This window comes from Otolemur garnettii, unplaced genomic scaffold, assembly GCF_000181295.1.
Source record: "Otolemur garnettii isolate 467f Iridium unplaced genomic scaffold, OtoGar3 scaffold00032, whole genome shotgun sequence".
NCBI classification, from domain to species: Eukaryota; Metazoa; Chordata; class Mammalia; order Primates; family Galagidae; genus Otolemur; species Otolemur garnettii.
This window is the reverse complement of record NW_003852427.1, coordinates 7,964,703-7,971,442: the sequence shown is the minus strand read 5'-3', so window position 1 is coordinate 7,971,442 and position 6,740 is coordinate 7,964,703. Positions and strand designations below refer to the sequence as shown.

Here is a 6,740-nt window from a genome sequence, read left to right as displayed (position 1 = left end):
TTATTTTTTTCCAAAACATAGGAGACTATTTAATCTAGGGCTCACAAAGCAATGACAACATTGATCAGAAGTCTCAGGTCCAGTGTAAGCACTCTCTACAGTTCAATGGTCACTTTTTTTTTTTTAAACCACGTCATCTGCCACAGTTATTTTTCTTCATTATCTGGCAAATTATTTCTTTTGAAATTAAATTTCCGAGCTACATTCTGAGTACCAAACTTAGATCAATGCATCCCTGGTATCCTTCTCATCTTTTTGTAAATCTATGTCATCCTTTTGGGACCAAATGGGGTGTCCATCAGCTCTCTCATCAGATGCTGAAAAGGAGCAAGCCTCCAGCTCACCTGCGGTTTTTTAGGCAAGCCTATGTAACCATTGATAGATCCAAGCTAAACTCCTCTATTAATGGCCGGATGATCTTAATGGCAGCTCCCACCCCTGGTGGAGAAGCTTTTCTTCTTCTTCTTCCTCACAGGCTGCATTTCTGAGTTTTCTCCAGGTGTGGTGGAACATCGTCACACATCGGCATATGTATTTCAGAATGAGGGCTCTTGTCCACCACCTCCTCAAACTCCCGGTGGCTTCCGCGAGCATCTTTTTGGCTGCTGCTTCCTTCTCCTTGATCTCTTCCTTCGCATATTCTTCATTGGGCAAATCTGGACTTCTCTCATCCTGTGGTTCCCCGCTGTCTGCAGCCTCCACCGCCTGCTCCACCTGCTGCTGGGGCTTCTGGGAGGAGGGGCTCTCCGGGATGTCCCCCAACAGGTGCTTAAGGTAGCGGTCCTTCAGGCACTGCCACCAGGACTGTGCGAGCGAGCGCACTTTCCTCCATCGCTTTCCACAGGGCGTTGCCGGTGACGCAGCTGGGCGAGCAGGCATCTACTTCCAGTAGGTCAGGATGGCCACGTGGTTAGGTCAGTGAAGGCGACCCACCCCTCCAGCAGCACGCCCCAGGCTCCTGCACCCTGTGCGTGGTGCCGCTGCCTTGGAGGATGAGCACGGACAGCCGGCGCTCGGCTGCGCTGGGCCGCTCAGAGGACGTGGAGCTGCCGTCCTCCCTTACGAACACAGCTGAGGAATGGGTGGGTCCGTTGGGGTCTTTGCCCAAATCCATCGTCTCCACCTTGTGTGACCCTGGCACTAGAAGAGCTGCCCCCAATGAGCGCCTGAAGCACCTCCCATGCATTTATTTTAAAATATAATTTCCGTTTGAGTCTATCAATCTTTCAATTTGAGATGCAGAATATTTCATAGAATAGAGAATTCTAGATTATGACTCTGATTAAATTGTGGGCATCTTGTTGGTCTCTTATTTTGTTTTTAATTTCTTGAATGTATCAGGGTGCTCTAGGAGAGAAATTCCATTGCTTTGAAATTTTCAAGATGAAAGTAGTAGGTAAGAGTTGTACACTCTGGGTCACAAAAATTTTCAGCCTCAGAAATATCCAGCCCCTCCTGTTCAAGTAATCATGGACCAGAGTTGTCGCTCAGGGAGCACAGCAGAGAGGTGGCCAACTGGACACAGTGTATAATCCAGAGTGGTGAAAATCGGATGAGTTAGGCAAGTGATAGCACCTGCTGAGATGGGCTGCCCGCTCCCCCCAGGGGTCCGGGATAGGAGGAAGCCTTTCCAGAGTTCTCAGTTGTTGGGGAAACTTTGCACTGAGTGGAAGGCCTGGAAGAGTGGGCAGACTCAAACTGTATCCAGCAACCAGATCTGAATTCCGGTTCTAGTGGACCTGCCATAGGCTTGGTGGCTGGCAAGGCAGCCACACTAAGATGGTCTGGGAGACCAGGGGGCTGCCATCATTTTTAATTTTGTTAAGAAACAGGTTCTTACTATACTGCTCGGACTGGTCTCAAGCTTCTGGGAGTGCTCCCACCTCAGCCTCCCAAGTCTCTGGGATTATAGGCATGAGCCACTGTGCCCAGCTCCTTTCTTTTGTAAGAGCACTAATCCCATGAGGCTTTGCCCTCAGGACCTAATCACCTACCCAAAATCCCACTTCCTAATACCATTACACTGTGGGTTAGGATTTCAACAGCATATGAATTTGGGGAATGATGCACAAATATTCAAACTGTAGGAGTGCCAAACCATGTACCCCATCTTGGAGACAACAAGAACAGCAGAGATAATGGGTATGAAGACCAAAGTTTCTCCCATTTTCTCCAAGGAAGAAAAATGAGATACTTTAGTTTTTTATTATCTAGAGCTGTCTAAAGATTTAATAGCCTGCCTGAACAAAGAGTAAACTTTCTGGTCCAATTAGCTTGCTACAGATGCTGCAGCTGACTGTAAGGGTCAGCGCAGGGCTTCTCAGCCAGGACAGAATGTTCTCTCCTGGGTTGCTTGGAAATGCAGGTGGAAAGTTTTGGTCATCACAGTGACCAGTCAGATCACCCTAAATCCTTTTAATTCCACTTTAATATGGCAAGTTGAGAGGTCTGTGATGTTTCTTTTTTGCATAAATTTTAAAAAGATACAATAATTTATGAAGGAGAGCACAGTACGGACTCAAAATGTATTCAGTTTGACCCTACAGGTAGGGTCACTCAGGCTGAGACAGAGAATGTCTTCATATGCGGTTCTTTTTTTTTTTTTTTTATTGAATGGTAACTATGTACATTAATGCACTTCTGGGGTACAGTGTGGGGTTTTCACCTGCAATCCGAAATATTTCCATCAAACTGGTCAACACAGCCTTCATGTTATTTTCTCAGTTATTGTTTTAAAATGTTCACATTCTACTCTTAGAAAGATTCACTTGTACCCCTATAAGATAAACCTCAGAAGTGATCCCTCCAAACCCCCTCCCTCCACCCATTCCCCCCATATGTGGTTCTTTAAAGCAAACTTTTTGGATGGAAAAGTAATACCTATGGCGTTTGTTTAACAGATACGGTTCCAGGCCCCATTCTAGGCTTCCTGGGTCAGGCTCCCCAAGGGAAGGTATGAAAACCTTCTGTATCTGGCTCTAAACCCTGGCTACCCACTACAACCACCCAGGTTGCTTAATAAAGTAAGTACATCTGAGTTCTTTTTATCACGAATCATAATGTGCAACACACTAAGGAGTTAAGTGCTCATAGATGAACTGGTTGCAGGCACTAGCAGGTGTGAGCTGGAGGTAGGATTACTGAATATAGATCTATTAGAGGATTTGCAATTTGGGGGCCTAAATTTGATTGTAATACGAACCTGAACTTGTTCACACTTAGTAGCATTGATTCAAGAGATCAGATGGCAGGGAGGTTAAGGGGTGGTTAAGGGTGGAGCAGGAGGGTTGGGGAGGTTGAGAAGTCATGGTCCCTGGTGGGGAGGAGAATTTTATCACTGATACTATTTAGAATTGTAGGTGTACAGAGATATTAAAAAGGAGACCCGTGTTTGATCAGCTTTATTATTGCTTTTTAAAAATAAACATTTTATCTTAGAATAGTTTTAGATTTACATAAATACTGCAAAGATAATACAGAGGGGTCCTGTATATAGTTGCACTTATTTCTCCTGCTTGTCAACATTTTATATAAATATGATATATTAGTCACAACTGATGAACCAATGTGGATACGTTACTATTAAACTCTATATTTTATTCAGATTTCTTTAGTTTTTACTTAATATCTTTTTTCTACCCCATAATCCCATCTGAGAGAGCATGGTATAGTTAGTTGCTATGTCTTCTTAGGCTCCTCTAACTGTGATAGCTTCTTCAGACTTTCCTTGCTTTCTTTTAGATATTTTCTTATTTCTGATGATCTTGACACTTTTAGAGAGTGTCTATTGGTCAGGTATTTTGTATAATATCTCTCAATTTGGGCAATGATCTCTGAGAGAAGGGAAACAAATGAGGTAAGCCCTACCATGGCTCCCACTTATTGCTTAAAGTTTCTGATGCAGGAAGGAAAAACTCAAGTCTCATGGTCTACCTGAGTTGAGGAAATAATTCAGAGTTCAAAGAGACCAAGATTGCAAAAATTCTCAGGGTAGAATACCAGACAAAAGAGAACTGCACAAAAGGAGAGCTCTGAGATTGGCAGAGGAAACTGTCCAAGGCCAGGGAGGAACCACTGGAAATGAACAGGCAGGAGAATTCCTATAGTTCACACAGGGCCAAGTTTGTGTTCCACCAGCCGTAGTGGAAAACCTGCCTGATATACTGGGCACTAAGGAGAGTGCTCTAAAGGATATGACCTAAGTGGTGGGGTCATACTCCAGATTAGGGTATACAGGTCCCACTAAAAAAAGCTTAAAAGTAAGCTTTGGAAAAATCAAATTGTTTCCAAGTAATTTAACTGTGTCCGAGAGTAAAGACCAACAAAAACATATAATGGAATACAAAAAAAAAAATTCTGTAATTTAAGACATAAAAATTACCATGTTTGGTATTTAATAAGATACTATTGGGCATGTAAAAAATCAGGAAATTATAATCCATTATGAGGGCAAAATCCAGTCAATAATAATAGATCCAGAAATGACACAGATGATAGAATTAGTAGGTAAAGACACGAAGATAGCTATTATGCATATATAGTTGTCCCTCCATGTCCTTGAGCTCCATAGCCACAGATTTAACAAACCGTGGATGGAAAATGTTCCTAAGAAAACTCCAAAGAGTAAACAACAACCATATAACAATAAAAACATACAAAAAATTGTAAAATAGGCTCTGTGCCCATAGCTCAGCCGTTAGGGCGCTGGCCACATGCACTGGGACTGGTGAGTTTGAATCTGGCCTGGGCCTGCTAAACAAACAACAACAACAACAAAAATAGCCAGGCATTGTGGTGGGTGCTTGTAGTCCCAGCCACAAGGGAGGCTGAGGCAAGAGAATGACTTGAGCCCAAGAGTTTGAGGTTCCTGTGAGCTATGATGCCCCGCACTTTACCAAGGACAACATAGTGAGACTCTGACTCAAAAAAAAAAGAACAAAACTTAAAATAAAGCATAGCAACTATTTACTTAACATTTATATTATGTTAAGTATTATAAGTAATCTACAGATGACTAGAAGTATATAGGAGGATATATGTAGATTATATGCAAATTCCATGCCATTTTATGTAAGGGATTTGAGCATCTGTAAATTTTGGTATCTGAGGGGAGGAACTGGAATTAAGCCACCATTGATACAGAGGGATGACTGTACTCTGTATGCTCAAGAGGGCAGAAGAAATAAGATCACAATTAGGAAAATGATAAAAGAACTTTTAGAAATGCAAATTGAATTCTAGACTTAAAATACATAATACCTGGGATGAAAAACAACACTATATGAGATTAACAGCCGAATAGCCAATGTAGAAAAAAATCAGTGAACTTGAAGACATAACAATAGAAAGTGTCCAAAATGAAACACACAGAAAAAATACTTATAAAAAGCAATTGGAGACATTCTCCTAAGTGAAGTATCTCAAGAATGAAAAAACAAATACCACATGTATTCGCTATTAAATTAGAACTAACCAGTGAGCACATATATGCACAGAGCGAAATAAAATCTCAGTGGAAATCAAGCAGAGGGGTGGGGAGGGGCAAATAACCTACCAAATGGGTAAAATAAATACTATTGGGTGACGGGCACGCCTATAGCTGGGACTAAAGCATTACAAGTAGGGGTCCTCAAACTTTTTAAACAGGAGGCCAGTTCTCTGTCCCTCAGACCATTGGAGGGCTGGGCTGTAGGCCCTGGGACGAGTCGGCTGCTAAGCAGGACAGGCAGAGGTGGCAAAAACACCTGGCGGGCCAGATAAATGTGCTAGGCCGGCTGCATGTGGCCCACGGGCCGTAGTTTGAGGACTCCTGATTACAAGAGCCATCCATGTAACCTAAAACATTTGTATCCCCATATTTTGAAATTTAAAAAAAGACAGAATGCTGATTTGTGAGACAAACTCAAATGGCCTGGTGTACATTTAATGGAGTCACCCCCCCCCAAAAAATTGAGGGCATAAAAATAATTAAAGAAATAATGGTTGAAAAATTTTCCAAATACAATGAAAACTATAAAGCTGTAGACTAAGCTGCTTACATCTGAAGCTAACATGATGCAAAGATGAAGCTTCTGGACTTGGGAATAGTTGGCCTAGGTTCCAAACTAGTTTTACGACCTCCAGTCTATGTGATTTAAATGGTTTACTATTTTTGCTAAGTAAGTTTGCTAAATTTCAGTTTCTTCATCTGCAAAGTAGAGATAAAATTTGGACAAAAATTGGATGTACAATGTGGAAAAATAGACAATAGAGACTCATAAGAGTAGAGGAGTGGGATGGATAGAGGATGAGAAGTTACTAGTAGGTACAGTGTACATTATTTTGGATGATAGATACACCGACCCTGACTTCACCACTATACAATATATCCATTTAAACAAATTACACTCATACCTCTTAAATTTATACCACTACCAACAACAAAACTAACTGAATAAAAGGCATTCAGATTAGAAAATAGAAATAAAAACAGATGTGAATGAAAATATTGTTGTTTTATGATTTAGTAGAAAAATACTGGTAACAAATCGAATGTCCATCTATAAGCTGTGACTAAGTTAATTATGATGGTATAGTTGTAGTATAGAATACTGTACTGCTGAAAAAAAGTAATATCTATAAGAATTATGTAGAAAGGTCTCCAAGAATACTGATATGTGAAAAAGCAGATCACAAAGGTATGATTTCTTTTACATATTCAAAAATCTTGTGTAAATAGACACGTATCCGTATACAGATTC

The 6,740-nt window shown here is 41.2% G+C and overlaps 1 pseudogene; it reads right to left on the bottom strand.

Annotated features, from left to right (window-relative positions):
* Positions 1-419: 419 nt before the first annotated feature.
* Positions 420-1,114, bottom strand: LOC100944932 (annotated as a pseudogene).
* Between the last annotated feature and the right edge of the window lie 5,626 nt (positions 1,115-6,740).